Source organism: Mesoplodon mirus (genome assembly GCF_964341445.2).
Source record: "Mesoplodon mirus genome assembly, chromosome: 1".
Lineage (NCBI taxonomy): Eukaryota > Metazoa > Chordata > Mammalia > Artiodactyla > Ziphiidae > Mesoplodon > Mesoplodon mirus.
Window position 1 is genome coordinate 70,102,485 of NC_138976.1, and position 19,944 is coordinate 70,122,428.

The 19,944-nt window shown below is 42.4% G+C and overlaps 1 pseudogene across 1 annotated transcript; it reads left to right on the forward strand.

Annotated features, from left to right (window-relative positions):
• Nucleotides 1-17,796: 17,796 nt before the first annotated feature.
• Nucleotides 17,797-18,446, forward strand: LOC309808095 (ubiquitin-conjugating enzyme E2 D2-like; annotated as a pseudogene). Its single transcript has one exon. The product of its transcript is annotated as a ubiquitin-conjugating enzyme E2 D2-like (transcript).
• Nucleotides 18,447-19,944: the final 1,498 nt, after the last annotated feature.

Consider the following 19,944-nt stretch of genomic DNA (forward strand, 5'->3'; position numbering starts at 1 on the left):
CATTATTGGTAATTAGCAAAAACATATTACTAAAGATAAAAGGTAGAGGTCAGTGTTTATAGATTTAATAATCATAGAACAGGCCATATATTTCAGGTAGAGGCCAGGTATGCCTCTCTTGGGCCTCAGGTGGAGGTAGAAGAAAAGTTTCAGGCCCATGAAGTCCCTGTGGTGGGGAAGTGGTCCAAACTGACCAGGAGAAAACAGAGGTCCTGCTGGTAGTAAGCTTGTGATGGGTGAACCTGAGAAGGGTTGGGATTTGTACCAGAGTGTCAACCAAGCCATCCACTGTGGTGGAAGGGGAGGAATTTGGGGTGATACTAATTAGTACCGACCGCATCAGGGTTCCAGTCTAAGCAAATCTCTTCTACTAATGATCATAGAGTACCTGTAATTTCACAGAAGATCCTTCATCACTAAGGAGTACTGTACCCCTCCACCCTCAGGCGTGAACTTAAAAGATCCTTTCATTGAAGGAGACATCAGATATTGTATTGCTACTTTTATAGTCTCTGATTATAAGAGAAAATAAAGGACTCTGCTTCTTGGAAATGAAATTTGTGTATTAGTTGGAAAGAGACCACAAAATGTTGCTTTAACAATACCTGGTTTTCAGAGCATTAGCAACCTTCTTTTTTTAACCCACTCCTCTATTCATTTCTGTCTCAGAAATGTGGCTTGCTTCATCTATCCGGCAATAGCTCTTTCAGTATCACAAACAAGGATCCAATAGTCATGGGCTTTCTTCTGCAGAACAACGTGTTGCCTTATAAGATATTTTCATATTCTATAGTTTCCCTCTGTTTTGTTGAATTCAGTAATTTTAATATTTCCCTTCCACTGTACCTAGCTGCTCCTAATCTTTCTTCTCTGTTCAAATTCTTCCAGTAAGGCATTTTGTCTGATCAATGAGTCCAATTTTCAGCTTGAAGCTTTATATTTTCAAGGGACTTTGCACTGTCTACAATGATCAAGTATCCTGCTCCACCTTCCTTAAGTGCTCTTCCAATAATGCATAATTGACATCTCATCACTCAGATAAAGTTGTAAATGGTTTCTCTACTGAAACTAATGTTAATATAGCTAGGGTCTTTGTCATATTCATTCTCTGTTATGATAAAATACAAAATATGACCACAAATTTCTCCCATGCTCCTATGCAATGACTTTGCTCTTCCTTCCATCAAGAGGTTATCTATTTCCCCACTCTGTGAATCTGGACTCATCTTGTGACTTGATTTGATCAACAGAATGTGGCAGAAGTGATGTTCTGTGACTTCCAAAGCCAGATCTTAAGAGACACTGCAGATTCTTTTACCCTTTTATGATGCTTCCCTGAGACCATCATGTAAGGAAGCCAGTCTCGCCTGCTAGAGAATAATGGTCACATGGGAAAGAACCAAAGCTCCCAATGGACAGCACCAACTGTCAGACATGTTAAGTGAGGCCACATTGATCTTCCAGCCCAACTGTCTTTCAGCTGAATGTTTCTGTACCAGTGAGCCCAGGTAAAACCAGCAGATAAACTGTCAACCCACCCAGAGAATCATTTAAAGATAATAATAAATCACTGCTACTTTAAGCTACTGAGTTTTGGGGTTGTTTATTATGCCACAATAGATAACTGATAGTATTATCTTCTCTGTCTTTAACTTTCTCAACTTGCTGATCCCCTGACCCTCCATTGTCTAATTCAGAAAATACAATTTCTTTTATATTTTTTCTTTTTTTTTGCCCTCAGTTTCAGAATTGACCTGCACATAACTGATCTGTGCAAGACAATTATTCAAAACTTTAGCATCATCAGTTTTATAATCGATAGATCCTTTCCTCTCATTTGGAGACCTTTGATGTACTTTCAGTTTTTCCTGTTTTGCTCATTTCAACTTCCTCTTCCTGTCACATGACAGAGTACACTTAGCTTTCTCTTCAAGTAGTTTTGCTTCATTAAGAACTATCTTGGGCTTCCCTGGTGGCGCAGTGGTTGAGAGTCTGCCTGCCGATGCAGGGGACACGGGTTCGTGCCCCGGTCTGGGAAGATCCCACATGCCACGGAGTGGCTGGGCCCGTGAGCCATGGCCACTGAGCCTGCGTGTCCGGAGCCTGTGCTCCACAATGGGAGGGGCCACAACAGTGAGAGGCCCGCCTACCACAAAAAAAAAAAAAAAAAAAAAAAAACTATCTTGCCAGGACATGGAAGAAACCTAAGTGTCCATCAACGGATGAATGGATAAAGAAGATGTGGCACATATATACAATGGAATATTACTCAGCCATTAAAAGAAACGAAATTGAGTTATTTGTAGTGAGGTGGATGGACCTAGAGTCTGTCATACAGAGTGAAGTAAGTCAGAAAGAGAAAAAGAAACACCGTATGCTAACACATATATATGGAATTTAAGAAAGAAAAAAAAAAAGGTCATGAAGAACCTAGGGGCAAGACGGGAATAAAGACACAGACCTACTAGAGAATGGACTTGAGGATATGGGGAGGGGGAAGGGTAAGCTGTGACAAAGTGAGAGAGTGGCATGGACATATATACACTACCAAACGTAAAATAGATAGCTAGTGGGAAGCAGCCGCATAGCACAGGGAGATCAGCTCGGTGCTTTGTGACCACCTAGAGGGGTGGGATAGGGAGGGTGCGAGGGAGGGAAACGCAAGAGGGAAGAGCTATGGGAACATATGTATATGTATAACTGATTCACTTTGTTATAAAGCAGAAACTAACACACCATTGTAAAGCAATTATACTCCAATAAAGATGTTAAAAAAAAAAGAGCTATCTTATCTTCTCTAAAAGGTATACTAAATTCTTACTCGTCATTTTTCTATGAACTTAAAACTTTCCTACAGATTTCTTTGTATTTTCTTCTTAGTTTACACCATAACAAGTATATTTTTCACTGGAATTAGATTATTTTTTAAATGTTTCCTGATTTTATCTAGCCCCTTCATCAGAGAGATGCATTCCCATTTTGTTGGCTGTTCTCTTCAAGTGATTTCTTAGCTTGTGAGGCTATTGACATTCCGGTATCTTGTCAGGAGCTTCTGGTTTTTTCCTTTCAAGTGAAGTGTATCCTTCTCAGCATGTCGTGTTTAGTTATTTGGAATGTTCTGTTCCTTTTTGAAACGTTCACAGCATCCCAGGGCACCCCTGTAAATTCTGCAGGTAACTGTCTAGCTAACTCCAGCAGCACAGGCCCTGGTCTAGGTTCCCCAGGGCTCCTGTCTAAATTGTTCCAGGAAATAAAGGCCCTGTTTCTAAGCTGTGGGTATTTTTGGAGCAGTGGTTGTCAAAGTTTGTTCCAGGAATTGGCAAGGTTAAAACCATTTTCATTATAATACTTCGACTGTATTGGCCTTTTCTGCTCTCATTCACAGTAGGGTTTTCTGCAGCTACAGCTAGGAGTGATTTCAACATTGCCCTGAAGGCTAATGGAAAGGCACCTGTATTACTGTGTTTAAATTCTTTGTTTTAAAACCTGATATAATAAATGTCGATGGATAGACCCACAGAGACCACTTTCAAGAGTGTTAAGGGGGTCCTACGACAAATAAGTTTGAGAACCGTAGGCTAAATTTTCCTTAGCTGTCAATTCTTGGGATGCTCCTTGGGCAAGTCCCTCCTTGAGGCGCCCTCTCCTTCCTTGGGGCATTTGACCCAGACGAGGGGTCCGGAACTGCTGCCGCGGGGCGTCGTCCCCAGCGTGGGCTGCCGACTGAAGCCACCGCTGTGCTGTACCGCTGCCGCGTCGGGGAGACCCGTGGGGTCAGAGGCGAAGGGGCAGCGAGGTGCTGACCCGGAAGCAGGAGGAGGAGCGGGCCTTGGGCCTCCACCTCTCTGCCCTCCCGCACCCACCGCCCAGGCAAAGCTCTTCCGCGTGCTGGTTCCCGCCTGCCTGGCTGAGTGCCCGGAGTTTCCAGCCCGCCCCTGGCACCTCCTCCACCCTGCAGTCTCCTCCCAGGGTCCCAAGGACTCTGCTGCTGCCCTCCACCGCTTCCCCCGCGCCGAGCACAGGGCTCCAGGTCTGTGTGCCCTTGCCTCCTTCGTGAACAATAGAGACAGCTTTGGCAGGGGACTTAGTTTTAGTAAAATAAAACCGGGAGATTGCGTTGCTGTGGAACAGGCGTTTCTGCAGTAACTCCAGATACGCGGTCCTAAAAAACCTCAAGTTCTGTGCAGTTGCGGACTTTTGGGCTAATTAGGAATGGGGTAGACCACTTGCAGCCTATCCAGAGCACTAGCAATCCCACTGCTGGCACAGTTAAAATTCCTCCGGAGTGTTTGGCTGCCAACCTTAGGGGACCTCTGGCCGCGTTAGACGCTAGGGACTTCTGCTTCCTTCTTAGACAAGATAGGTTCTTGAGGGCCTTAGACTAATTTCCTCAAAAATTAAAATCTTGGGACTTCCCTGGTGGTCCAGTGGGAAAGACTCTGCGCTCCCAATGCAGGGGGCTCGGGTTTGATCCCTGGTCGGGGGACTAGATCCTGCTTGCAGCAACTAAGACCTGGCGCAGCCAAAATAAATAAATAAGTAAATATTTCTTTAAAAATTAAAATCTTATCTGGGATATAGCATTCTTGATCAAATTTTAGTAACACCCAGATAAATATCTTTACACTTTTTCATCTGCACACACAGCTTCCCAAAATAGTTTAACGTGGGAAAGTGTAGCCAGGTTTTTGCAATCACTAACCCAGACATTTTTTTTCTCTGAACAGGGGGTTTCTGTAGTATTTTCATCTTTTTCCTAAGGTCTTCCTGCATTGTAACTTTTTGTTTTGTTTTGCTTTTTTTCCTTAAATTGCTCCCAGACATTAATGTGCAGAGGAAAATTCCACTTGAACCCATAATTTCCACTGTTATACTGGCATAGGCTTATTTATCAATGTCCTATGAGCTAATTCTTGTTAAAGAAACACCACAGGTATAGAAGAAGAGACTAACATGCTCCCCTTCATGTTTGCCAGATCTTTTGCCAAAGATTCTCCATTCTCACCTCTTGCTACTCCTTTTTTAAGGAGGTCACATGTGAACTAGATCCTGAGTTCTCCTAGGTTTGGAAATAAGTTTTTCCAAAGACTGTCTGTAATGAGACTGCAGAAGTCAGCCCGTCTCCCCACTCCGCCCCTCCCTACCCCTTAGAGGTGACATAATGTTGTCTGGTGAAGCCCCATTTTTGGTCAGACTTGGAGACTCTCTTAGCTACTTCCACTTCCACTATTCAGGTTAACAAAGATTAGCTACAGGTTCCATATAGCAGGCAGAAAATTTTGTATTTTCCCTTGTTCTAACTTCCTGTTATTTAACAACAGCAAACAAAAGAACAAAATAAAATAATCATGAGACTAAAGGTGCAAACTCTGGGTAATCCTTGTTGCTCATTAACTCAGTAAATGGATATTCATTGAGTGCCTGCCTCATGCCCTGAGTTGTCAGAGATGCTGCTGATAGTTGCGTACAAGGTAGGTATGGCTTTGCCTATATGAAGCGCCTCGGTGATGCCACTGAGAAGGCAGGAGCTCCCAGTGCTGACAAAAACCATTTCTGTCGACCTAATTTCATTAGCTGTACTTAAGAGGATTAATTATCTAGCACATGTATTGTTTAGTCCTCTTGATCCCTTGTTATTTTCATATTGAAGTATTTTAGTGATGTTAAATTTCCTAAATTTGATAGCTGCACTGTAGGTATGTAAAAGAGTATTCTTTTTCTTAGGAAATACAAACTAAAGTTTTCAGGGGAAAGGAGACATGATGTATGCAACCCAGCCTCATATGTTTCAAAAAGTATAAATAATTAATGTGTGCATGCGTATGCATGCATGTGTGTGTGGAGAGAGAGAGGACGCAAATATGGCAAAATGTCAAAAATAGTAAATCTAAGTAAAGGGTATATAGGAATTCTTTGTTCTAGTCTTGTAAATTTCCTGTAAATTTAAAATTAATTCAATATAAAAACAGGAAAAAAACTACCTAATAAGAAATAGGGGGCTTCCCTGGTGGCGCAGTGGTTAAGAATCCGCCTGCCAATGCAGGGGACGCAGGTTCGAGCCCTGGTCCAGGAAGATCCCACATGCCGCAGAGCAACTAAGCCCGTGCGCCACAACTACTGAGCCTGAGCTCTAGAGCCTGCGAGCCACAACTACTGAAGCCTGCACACCTAGAGCCCGTGCTCTGCAACATGACAAGCCACCGCAATGAGAAGCCCGCGCCCCACAACGAAGAGTAGCCCCCGCTCGCTGCAGCTAGAGAAAGCCCATGCACAGCAACAAAGACCCCACTCAGCCAAAAATAAATACATAAATAAATGTATCTTTTAAAAAAAGAAATAGGTATCAATTCACATTCCAACATCTTTTCTAGAAGGAAATTTGAATAGATGTATCAAAATCCTTAAAAATGTGCATTGCCTTTAAGCCAGCAAGTCTACTTCAGGCATTTTTTGCAAGGAATCAATTGGAGGTGAGAGTCATTTATGTGTATGAGACCTTATCCTACCATTATTTTGATAGCTAAAATTTTGAAATATTAAATCCTCATAGTGCTGTTCTGACTAAATAAATTATAGGATTCAATGCTGCTGTTAAAAAGCTTGCTGTTGGGCTTCCCTGGTGGCACAGTAGTTAAGAATCCGCCTGCCAGTACAGGGGACACAGGTTCGAGCCCTGGTCTGGGAAGATCCCACATGCCGTAGAGCAACTAAGCCCATGCACCATAACTACTGAGCCTGTGCTCTAGAGCCCACAAGGCACAACTACTGAGCCCATGTGCCACAACTACTGAAGCCCACGTGCCTAGAGCCTGAGCTCCGAAACAAGCGAAGTCACCGCAATGAGAAGTCCACACACTGCAAAAAAGAGTAGCCCCCGTTCGCTGCAACTAGAGAAACCCCGCGCATAGCAACAAAGAACCAAAGCAGCCAAAAACAAATAAATAAATAAATAAAATTTGTTTTTAAAAAAGCTTGCTGTAGTGTATAGTATTTATTGTCATAGAAAACACTGGCCAATATATTACTATGTTAAAGAAAAAAATAACTATGTTAAAGGAAAAAATAACAGTATATATTCTTATGTTAAAAAACCAAAATAAAATATGTTTTTACCTTTATTTAAAACATTTAAAACGTGTACATATTTACAATGAACAAAATCTTAGAAACTATACAAATTTTAACAATGGTTCTTTTTTTTTTTTTTGCGGTACGTGGGCCTCTCACTGTTGTGGCCTCTCCTGTTGCGGAGCACAGGCTCCGGACGCGCAGGCTCAGCGGCCATGGCTCACGGGCCCAGCCGCTCTGCGGCATGTGGGATCTTCCCGGACCGGGGCACGAACCCATGTCCCCTGCATTGGCAGACGGACTCTCAACCACTGCGCCACCAGGGAAGCCCCTACAATGGTTCTTTTTATGTGTTGGGATTACAGAGATTTATGTTTCAAATTAAATTTGTGCTTTTCTACATTTTTCAAACTCTTTGAATTCCACACATATTACTTTGGTAATTAGACAAAAATTAAATCTCCATGATACCCTGTAATATGGGAGTTTGTATGGTAGTTTCATGCTTCACACAACTAAAGATATAGCCTTGGGTTTAGGGGGAAAATATTAACATTATTGTTATTTCATGTACTAATAGATGTTCAACAAATTTGCATAAAATTTCTTTGTATAAAAAAGACACCGTGGGGCTTCCCTGGTGGCGCAGTGGTTGGGAGTCCGCCTGCCGATGCAGGGGATGCGGGTTCGTGCCCCGGTCCGGGAGGATCCTGCGTGCCACGGAGCGGCTGGGCCCATGAGCCATGGCCGCTGAGCCTGCGCGTCCAGAGCCTGTGCTCCGCAGCGGGAGAGGCCACAGCAGTGAGAGGCCCGCCTACTGAAAAAAAAAAAGAAAAAAACAGACACCGTGGAGGGCTTCCCTGGCGGTGCAGTGGTTGAGAATCTACCTGCCAATGCAGGGGACACGGGTTCAGTCCCTGGCCTGGGAAGATCCCACATGCTGAGGAGCAACTAAGATGCGCCACAACTGCTAAGCCTGCACTCTAGGGCCCATGTTCCGCAACTGCTGAGCCCACGTGCTGCAACTACTAAACCTGCGTGCCACAACTACCGAAGCCCACATGCCTAGAGCCCGTGCTCTGCAACGAAGAGTAGCCTCACCGCAACGAGAGAAAGCCTGCATGCAGCAACGGAGACCCAATACAGCAAAAAAAAAAGAAAAAGACACCGTGAGTTCAAGTTGAAGGTAAAAAAGAGTAAGCACACTTTGCTCTGTCTCCTCCACTCATCCAGCTAAAAAACCTGGACAGAATGCAGGGAACAGTCTAAGGACTATGAAAAGTAAACAAAAGCAGGTAAATTGGGGAAGACCAGAAATCACAGTACCAGAGAACTGGAGTTGAGTTTACCACTTCCTTCCCCCTTTTGCATCCCCCAACCTAGTCACGGCACAGCTCCAAACCAGGAAGTACATATCTATGTGGACAAAGATAGCTCTAGAAGTCCTCTAGTTCAGGCTGGTGAAGAGGGAAAGTATTCTCCTGATAGTGACCAGTGGTGGTGGCAACAGGTACCTAAAACTCTAAGGGAAACTCGCTCTCCAACTGGATGATCTGTGGTCTCAAAAGAATGGGGAAAACAACCTTTGCTTTTTTTCTCTCCTTCTCTCTGTCTTCCTAGCAATTGATTCTGGATGGGTCAGGGAAAGTGTGCAGCAGAGTAAGGTAAATAAAGCCCCAGCTTTCTGGTGAGAGGACCACAAAGGGAGCCTAAGCAACTGAACAGTACTGATGAGGTTACAGAAGAGGATTTTGGAAAAGTGACCTCAAAAAGCTGTTTATGAACTCCTGAGCTCACCCCTGAGCTGCACATGCATGGATCTGATCCTAAGTAGCATACTAAAATATTTGACAACTAAAGTAACAGTCCTTTCCCCATGCTTCACACTGGCCACATACAGGACAGATCCAAATAGAGTGCAAAAACTTTAAAAATGGAACCAACATAGAAACCACAACCCACAGAAGGCTAGATGGAACCTGTGGTCTGGACTAAACTGGGTTAATTTCCTACTAAAGCAAAAAAATCAAAATACTCCATAGGATTTAAACAAGACACAGAGTCTCACAACATTATATTCAAAATGTCTAGGATACAATCTAAAAGTACTTGACATATGATGAGCTATGAAAATCTCAATGTACATGGGAAAAGACAATGAACAGATGCCAAAACTGAGATCACACAGATGTTAAAATTATCAGATAAAGAATCTAGGACTACCCTAGTGGCGCAGTGGTTAAGAATCCGCCTGCCAATGCAGGGGACAGGGGTTCGAGCCCTGGTCCAGGAAGATCCCACATGCTGTGAAGCAACTAAGCCTGTGTGCCACAACTACTGAGCCTGTGCTCTAGAGCCCAAGAGCCACAACTCTTGAGCCCGTGTGCCACAACTACTGAAGCCCACGCACCTAGAGCCCACGCTCCGCAACAAGAGAAGCCACTACAATGAGAAGCCTGCACACCGCAATGAGGAGTAGCCCCCGCTTGCTGCAACTAGAGAAAGCCCGCATGCGTCAACAAAGACCCAACACAGCCAAAAAAGAAAAAAAAAAATCTAAAGCAGCTATTATTGGAATTCCCTGGCAGTCCAGCAGTTAGGACTCAGTGCTTTCACTGCTGGGGCCCGGGTTCAACCCCTGGTTGGGGAAGTAAAATCCCACAAGCTGTGAGGTGCAGCCAAAAAAAAAAAAAAAAAGCAGCTATTATTAAAAACCTCCAACAAGGGCAAACACTCTTGAAATGAATGGAAAGACAGAAACTCTTCGCAAAGAAGTAGCAGATATAATGAGAAACCAAATAGAAGTTTTAGGGTGTGGGAATTAGGAAGAGGGTGAGTGAATTGGGGAGATGTTGGTCAAAGGATATAAGCTTGCAGTTAGAAGACATCTAAGTTCTGGGGATCGAATACACAGCATTGTGATTATAGTTAATATAACAATACTGTATTATATACTTGAAAGTTGCTAAGAGACTAGATCTTAGATGTCCTCACCACAAAAAAGAAATGATAATCATGTGGCATAATGGAGGTGTTAGCTAATGCTATAGTGGTAATCATATTGCAGAATGTAAGTAATCAAATCTACACCGTAAACTTACACAATGTTATATGTCAATTATAGCTCAATGAAAAAACGAAAGAAAGAAAAAGGTGAAGAGGACACTTTTAGAAACTCTTTTTATTGGGTTCTCTTGGGGAGCAGTCATTTCCCAGAGAGCAACAGCCCAAACATTCAAATAAAAATAACTGAACTGGAGAAAAAGATAAAAACTAAAATAAAAACCCAAACAAACAAAAAACAAAAACAAGCAAACGAAGAAAGAAGAATTGTAAGTTATCAAAAGGGTGAAGGTTAAGGCTTCTGAAAATATATAATGAAATCCGAAGTAAAAGTGAAACATTTTTCCCCAAAGTTTAAACTGCCCTTATGAGATACATATATTTAAACATATTAGAAGGGAGATTTAAACTTTGAGAAGATACATATCTAGGTAGACATCTCAGAAGAGCTGAAAATTTAAAGAAGGTAGAGGTAACTTGGGATGGATTCTTTACTAGATTTGATATTTCACTTAAGTACATGTGTATACTTCATAGCTAAAACCAGCTGTGGCTGGCAAACAACTGCCCATCAGCCTAACTGTGTAGTGGAGAAGGCTGCAGAACCTTGGAAGAAAGAGACATTAGCATTTCAAACGCAGATACTAATACAAAATTTTAAAATGCTAAAAAGTAGTACTGTCTTTAAGTAAATTAGGCAAAAAGTTTTTTAAAAGTTTTAGAACTGAAAATACAATAACTAAAAAAAAATCTTAGAGAAGAATGTAACAGAAGAGTCAATGAACTTGAGAATAGATGAATAGATATTATCTAAATTGAACAACAGAGGGATAAAAAGATCTCCTCCCTGCCAAAAATGAACAGAACCTCATGGATCTGTGAACAATACCAAAAGGGCTAACATTCATGTCACTGGAGTTTCAGAAGAAGAGGAAAGAGTGCATTATTGTGTGTGTGTGTGTGTGTATGAAAAACAATGGCTAAAAATTTACCAAATTTGGCAAAAAAACAATAACCTAGAGATTCAAGGTCAGCAAACCCTAAACAGGAAAACACAAATGAACTTGAATCAAAATCCATTACAATCAAACTGCTGAAAACTAAAGACAAAGAAAATCTTCAAAACAGCCAGAGAATAACAATGCATTGCTTGGGACTTCCCTGGTGGCGCAGTGGTTGAGAAACCACTTGCCAATGCAGGGGACATGGGTTCGAGCCCTGGTCCAGGAAGATCCCATATGCCACGGAGCAACTAAGCCCATGCACAGCAACTACTGAGTATGCTCTCTAGAGCCCGTGTGCCACAACTACTGAGCCTGCGCTCTAGAGCCCACAAGCCACAACTACTGAAGCCCACACTCCTGGAGCCCAAGCTGTGCAACAAGAGAAGCCACCGCAATAAGAAGCCTGCGCACTGCAACGAAAAGTAGACCCCGCTCGCTGCAGCTAGAGAAAGCCCACACGCAGCAATGAAGACCCGACAACAAAGACCCAATGCAGCCAAAAATAAATAAATAAATAAATTTATTACCCAAAAAAATGCATTGCTTATAGGTAAACAAAGATTCAAATGCCTGTGGAGGCAGAAGGAAGGATAACATTTTAAAGTGCCAAAGAAAGAGAGATGTCAGCTCAGAATCATATATCCAGTGAAAATACGCTTCAGAAATAGAGATGAAATAAAGACATGCTCAGATAAAAGGAAACTAAGAGAAGTTTTTGCAAAAAAAAAGAAATTGCTCTAAAAAGTTGCTAAAGGAAGTTCAGATGTGAGGGAAATAATATCAGAAGGATATTAAACAATATACTTTTAAATAATTCAGAGGTCAAAGAGGAAATCTCGAATTAGACAAGATTTTAATTTGAATGAAAATGAAATTTGAATGAAATTGGGAAATATTTTAAACTGAATGAAAATGAAAATATATTACAAAATTGGTAGATAAAGTGGTGTTTAGGGGCGATTTTATAGCATTAAATACCTATATCAAAAAGGAAGAAAGCTTTCATATCAATAATCTAAGACTTATGAAACTTAAAGAAACTAGGAAAAGAACAAAATAAACCCAAAGCAGTCAGAAGAAATGATAACAGCAGAGATAAAATTGAAAATAAAAAACAATACAGAAAATTAATGAAACTAAAAGGTGGTGGTTCTTTGAAAGGATAAAAAACATTGATAAATCTCTAGCAAGACTGAAAACAAAAAAAAAAAGAGAGAAATGAAAGAGAGGATTATTGCTACATAGTGTAAGTTGGTACACTATTTCCAGCATCTCACAAAGTATAAAAGGCAGTATGGAGATGAAAGAGCATGAGCTTTGGAGTTTCCAGACATGGGTACAAATCCTGGTGCTTTTACTAACCAGCTGTGATAGAAAGCCAACTTCTTCACCTTTTACGTCTTAATTCTTTTATACGTAAAATGAGGTTTGTAATATTTTAACTCAAAGACCAAAAGGTAAGATTTAAATTAGATTAAAGTAGGTTAAGAGGGACTTCTCTGGCGGTCCAGTGGTTAAGAACCCGCCTTCCAATGCAGGGGACACAGGTTCGATCCCTGGTCGGGGAACTAAGATCCCACGTGCCTCAAGGCAACTAAGCCCACCCACGCAGCTAGAGAGAAGCCCACATGCCGCAACTAAGACCTGATGCAGCCAAAAAATATAAATAAGTAAATTTTTTTTTTAAAAAGTAGGTTAAGAGCCTGGCACAGAGATTGTGCCCAACAAATGATACTTTCCTACTCACCCTCTCCTGTCAGGAATGACATTTACCAATAATAAGGATAAACAAGGGGAATATGTTTCTTGGTTTTTATTACTAATTATATAAATTCATTATTAGATAGTTTTTATATTTAAAGGTTTCAAATACCACCTTACTATGCTGAGCAAAAGCTCTATTTTGCATATCAATCTATTTATATCTATTTAGCATTTATCTATCTCTCTACCTCTCTATATATCTATGGTTAAAACTAAATGGGAAATCGAATTTAATGCTACTTTTGATCATTTTGTTTGATAATTAAAATTTTCAAACCTAGTGTCCACTGAGGGAAGCCCTAGTAGTAATCACAGCATTAATGTGTCCAGTAATATGTAATTTTACAAAGTCCACACTAGATGGCAGATTTTAGACAGTATTTTTTGGGTCACTAATTATTAGGGTTTTTCTACAATCCTGGAGCTTAGCCAGTTGATACCTCCTTCTGATTTCCTTTTTGTGAGTGACAGTTCAGTTATATTGGTAGTTGAGATATTTGGGAACCTTTTTGCCAGATAGTCAAATTAGAAGAGGCAAGTAAAAGGAATGAACAAATACCAATCACTAAAACCCAAACAGCTAGATCCACTTTTACAATATTTATTACTTCTGGGGTTTTTCTGGCCACGCTCCACGGCTTGTGGGATCTTAGTTCCCAGACCAGGGATGGAACCCATGCCCCCTGCAGTGGAAGCGCAGAGTCCTAACCATTGGACCACCAGGGAATTCCCACTATTTATTATTTTTTAAAGAAAAAAAGTTACATGCTATATTTTAGTACTACAATTTGGGAGAGAAGCGTACATGAAAGGTAAATATCAGCTGGAAATCCTTCTGAATCATTTTGATGACTTCAATAAATTTTTTAACGCAACAGTCTGTTATTTTATCTCTTCATTTTTTCTTTCCTCTCTACTTTTATTTTAATCATATTTTAACAAGTCTTTAACAATAACATACTGTGTACAAAGAACTCTGTGTAAATGGGGCCTGAGGGAGTTGGATGTAGGGAAGCGGGGACTGGATCTTGCATTCTAAGCAATCCTCTCCCCTTAAGGACACTGTAGTCTTACAGGGAAAATAAGACAACTACAAAAATACCACAGTACAGGGGCTTCCCTGGTGGCACAGTGGTTAAGAATCTGCCTGCCAATGCAGGGGACACGGGTTCAAGCCCTGGTCCAGGAAGATCCCACATGCCGCAGAGCAACTACTGAGCCTGCGCTCTAGAGCCCGTGAGCCACAACTACTGAGCCCGTGTGCTGCAACTAATGAAGCCCATGTGTCTAGAGCCCGTGTTCCACAACAAGAGAAGCCACCACAATGAGAAGCCTGTGTACCGCAACAAAGAGTAACCCCTGCTTGCCGCAACTAGAGAAAGCCCACACGCAGCAACAAAGACCCAACACAGCCAAAAATAAAAATAAATTTAAAATAAATAAATTTAAAAAAAGAAAAAACCACAGTACAGGTAGAAAGTGAGACATGCCCATGAAGTGAAGTTTTACCAGATGTAAAGGAAAGGATTATCTCATTCTGGGATAAGTACTGAAAAGGGATGAAAATGACATATATTGAGGGCGAATTATATGGCAGGTACCGAGCTAGATGGTTAACATGCATAATTTTTTTTGGCAGCATCCCTGGCATGTGGGATATTAGTTCCCCGACCAGGGATCGAGCTTGTGCCATGCCCCCTGCAGTGGAAGTGCGTAGTCTTAACCACTTGACCTCCAGGGAAGTCCCGACATGCATGATTTAATTTCATATCACTTTTTACCCTGTTAGACGTTAAAAAAAAAATCCCATTTCTCAGGAGAGGTAACTGAGTCTCGAGGAGAATACGTAACCAAGGCAAGTTTCCAGTTAGGAAGCAGCAAAATCTAGGGTTGAACTCTGGTCTGTTTGCCTCTAAAGATAGCAGGCGGGAGAGGTAGTATCTTTTACTATTTTTATTTTTGAAAGTGATTTATTGCAGTTTTAAGAAATAGAAACTTTATGTATGTGTATTGTAGGATAGAAGAATTGTAAGAGATTGAAAGGCAGGAAACAGACATTCAGTACAGCATCAACACAGACGCAGAGGCTGGAGGGAGAGAACTGGTGGGCACTCAAGCTGACTGGAATGGGCTGCCTGTAGGCTGACCTTAAGTTCTCAGACCTAAAAAATGCTTTTAAAAGAGAGGAAAGAAAGGCATTTAAATCTGCACAGGGAGATTTAATACCTGTGTCAACACATCTGCAGGAGATTATTTCTAGGATTTCTCCATTTGACCTTGGTGTCCTGCTTCTACTGAGCTTCTGTTCTGGGTTTCCCTGTTGCCTCTACATTATGACATGTCCACTCAGAGGTGAATGTACCAGCTCCTCAGAATACTGGTACTAATGCCTATCATTTATTTTCAACACATAGTTTTTGAGCCCCTACTATAAGCCTGCCCTAGGTCATAACTGCCAACATAAATCAAATGGAGGCCCTGCCTCATAATTATGTCTTACTTGAGCCTCCCTCAAATGCCCTGTCAAATGATGAGCCCCTTTGAGGTTCATTTGTAAGTTCCTGTAGTAGAGCAAAGTGGTTAAGGGAATGACTTGACGTCAGACAGACCTGAGTTCAAGTCCCAGTTCTACTCACTGTGAATTGTGGAAATGTGATCACACAGAGCTTCTGTAAGCCTCAGTTTCCTTCTCTATAAATTGGAGATAATGATAATATAAGTATACATGGGAAGCATAGATTGGTTGCTACATCTACTTTTTTTTGACAAGGAAAAACTATTTAAATTATGCACTCAATTCAATTGGTGTATTTCAAAAAGTGCAATATTTTTCTTCATTATCAATAAAAGGAGTTAGAAGTTAACTTCAAAGAAATAAGGAAATGACAAATTACCTGAAAAGTCACAGTCACATATGCATTCACTGCATCCTAGAGAAGAGGGGCAAGTTAGGTTCACCCACTTTCATGAGTTTCTTCAAATACCAGACCTATTCATGGGTGGAAGAGAAAAGGCAAAGTTTTTAAAGAAGTATGTTATTAAATGAGGTATTTGCAATTCTTAAGAGTACCAGGTGGGGAGTATGTCTTCTAAACTAGATCTAGGAAGTACAATATGGACTCAATCTGTCCTCCTCCCCTCCAAATCTGTGTACTTATTAATAAATTTAAAAACAAACAAACAACAAAAAAGATTAAACAACAACAACAACAATTTCACACATACCACCAAAACAGAAAAATAAAACACTAAGAGGTCCCAGATTACTCTCCAGACAGGAACCAGTGGTTCTAGGCTCAACAGTTCAAGCCTAGAATTCATCTGTTACAAAGGCATCATGAACATGCCTTACTTCCAAACACAAAAATTTTTGTAACAATAAAACCAAAAACTAGTCCTGGTCACTTTTCTAACATACTCAAATTTAACTAGTATTTAAACTGAGTCGGAGAAGAAAGAAATCCATACTTACGGGCCAAGGGTGGGTGCAGAGCATTTGTCCTTGCCCTCATGAAAGGCAGAGACATTCAGCTGCTAAAGAAATAACTAGTCCTTTGTAGTCAGACAGTTTATTATTTCCATAGACAGCAATAGCAAGATCCGCAAAGGTGCCAGCTCCCTGTGTCCTTTGCCCCACAAGACAGCACTAAAGCAAAAGGGGTCAGATAACAAGGCAACATGGGTGATAATGGGCTCTGGTTCTGAGGAACCAGTTTTATTTATTTATTTATTAACATTTATTTATTTATTTGGCCGCGCTGGGTCTTAGTTGCAGCCCGCGGGATCTTTTGAGTTGCGACAAGCAAACTCTTAGTTGTGGCATGTGGGATCTAGTTCCCTGACCAGGGATCAAACCCGGGCCCCCTGCATTGGGAGCATGGAGTCTTAGCCACTGGACCACCAGGGAAGTCCCAGGAACCAGTTTTATACTAAGCAGTTTGAGTATTTCCTGCTAAGCAACTTTATAGCATGCAGCTGTACCCTAAAGTGTGGGGGAGAGAGGAATTTCAAGGCAGAAGCCCTTATATCTTACCAGAACCTGGGAGGCAGTAAGAAATTGTCTCATAACAGCCTCGAGGAAAGATAAAAAGGAAGGTGAGAAATGGCCTTGTAGCAGCTCCTCCCAAGCCTCCCATTCTCTCATGTTCTGAGAGGATTATGGGGCATTTTACCAAGACTTAGGTCTCCTGAGGTGAAGCCTTGTCCATGTGGCCTATATGGATATTTGCAAGGACACCTGCACAGAGCAGTTTCCCTACAACTTCACCCCCTAACCTTTCATATCACCAGTCAAGAACTCTCTTTAGAAACATAGGCCACCCCATTAGATATCCTAGTTATACAAATCCTTTTAACTTGTCCTAGGCAACAGAGGTACAACAATCGATTAAACTTACAGCAGTGGCTATAGTCTGTGAATAGGGCTGTGAATAGGTAAAAGGAAATCGGATCGGGTTCAAGAAAGTTTATCTTGTTCTACTGTCTGGCGTGGTAGCCGTTAGTCAGCAGCTGCTGGGAAGTTTCTGAGAGGTCTTAGATTAAGATTCCCTATCGGCCAACGGTCAAGTTGGAGGTGACAGTCTGCCTTAAAAACTAACCAGGCCGCCCGCCCGCGCGTCCCTCGGTCACCCTGCAGCAAGCAGTCCCTTCGACCGTCCGACCCAGAAACGCCGGCCGAGCCCGAGGCCTCGGCTCTTGCTCCCTGGCGGAGGGATCCGCGGCGGCTGAGGAGGCGGCGCTGAGCCTAGACGGAAGCAGCAGCTACCGCGGTGGCGGCGGCAGCGCATAAAGGGGCCGCCGCCAGCGCATAAAGGGGCCGCCGCCAGCGCATAACGGGGCCGCCGCCGGGTGATGCGGCAACCCCTGCGGCAGGCTCAGGAGCCGAGTGGGCCACGGCCCCAAGTTCGTCCCGCCGGAGCCGCGCTGCGGAACTCCCCATCTTCTCCGGCCGACCCGCGATCACCGAGGCGGCCTCACGCCCCCTCGCCCCTTCCGCGTCCCTCCCCTGCCCTTGTTCCCGCCCGGGGGGCCGCCTCCACCCGCCTCTCGCGATGGCTCTGAAGAGAATCCACAAGGAATTGAACGACCTGGCGCGGGATCCCCCAGTACCGTGTTCAGCAGGTCCCGTTGGAGATGATATGTTCCATTGGCAAGCTACAATAATGAGGCCAAATGACAGTCCCTATCAGGGTGGAGTATTTTTCTTGACAATTCATTTCCCAACAGATTACCCCTTCAAACCACCTAAGGTTGCATTTACAACAACACTTTATCATCCAAATATTAACAGTAATGGCAGCATTTGTCTTGATATTCTACGGTCACAGTGGTCTCCGGCACTATTTCAAGAGTACTTTTGTCCATCTGTTCTCTGTTGTGTGATCCCAATCCAGATGATCCTTTAGTGCCTGAGATTGCTCGGATCTACAAAACAGATAGAGAAAAGTGCAACAGAATAGCTCGGGAATGGACTCAGAAGTATGCGATGTAATTAAAGAAATTATTGGATAACCTCTACAAATAAAGATAGGGGAACTCTGAAAGAAAGTCCTTTTGATTTCCATTTGACTGCTTTCTATGAGCCCAGGCCTCATCTCCCCCTGTGCACGTTTACCTGATACAGCAGGGCTGCATGTTGTACATACTTGGAACAACAAGCTAGAAATACTGTATTTCTGTACCAACATTGCCTCCTAGCACAGAAGTGTGTGTGTGACAAGCCAGTTCTCCAGGCATAACCTAGGTGTGAGACTAAAAGCTTTCCTTATTGACTTAAATTTGGATAACGGCAGAGTGAGGGGTGGTGGGTATGGTGTGTGCTTGGATGGGGAAGGAAAGCTCCACTGACCTGTAGGAGGTGGTTTTTTAAGTGAAATCCCATTAAACTCAAAACAGTTATGAAAAGCAAGGCGAAGAACATGAAGCTGTTTCTGTATTCATTTTATTCCAAAGGACTTAACGTCTTAGGTGAAAGTTATGACCAATCAGATTAAACTCTACCTACATCCTGTATTTTAAGGTCTAAGTTTAACGGGTCAACATTTAAATGGATTGGAGCTATTAGTAAGTGAAGTGTGATGGGCTTTGTTTCCAACTCTTTTATATCTCCCCACCCTTCAACCTTCGTCCTTCAGCCCCTCTTTCTCTCTTCCATATTCTTTGGTTTGTATGGGGTTTCTCAGTTAATACATAGCTAATAGCTCCTATTTTTCTTATGTTTTTAACTGCTTAGGTCTATCTGGATGTAAGGGTGAAAATTCATTCAGTGGAAATACTTGTGTATATTTAAAGACCCAATTGCTCCTCTGGAGCTTGTACATTCAAGAATGATTAATCTGTGTAATAAACTGATTGCTACAGTCATTACATAAAAACAAAAACTAGCCAGATGCTCTGCAGATCAGAGCTGAAAGAGATGAATGGACCCTCCCCAGTCCCATCCCTCCCCAGCAGTTAAGGTTGTCCTGTGCTAGCTACCACACCCAAGTGCTTGGCATCAGTCCCCACAGCAATTATGTCACCTTTTTGCCAGTTGTCCCCATGTCTTATTCACACCATATGCCCAGACTTGTTCCTAGGTGGCTCAGTAGTTTCTTCCTTGTACCACCTAGAACATCTACAGTCCTCTGATATGTGGGCAACACTAGAAGCACTTTAGAGTTGTCATCTCACATCCATGATCATTATCATCATTATCCATAACCGCCCAAATCTAGCAAGCTTAGCTGGGCAGCAAAAGGACATCGAGTTAGAATCTCCCACCTCCTGGCTCTTCTTTGATACACACAAATTCCAGTATCCCAGTATCCCAGGAGGTAGACTTGAGAGGAAAAGAGTGAATGAGTTAATTACACAGTCCACGTGCCAAGACGAGCCAGGTCCAGTGCCCCAGACTCTGTGTCCCCAAACTCCCTTTGCTACTTGACTGCGTAGTTGGCAGTTTGGGTATGTGTGCCAGGCTTCCTTTGTCTCAGGTGCTGGAATCACTGGAGCTTATTTTTAGGCCCGGTTCTGACTTGTAGATGGATTGCTGCCCTGTGCAATA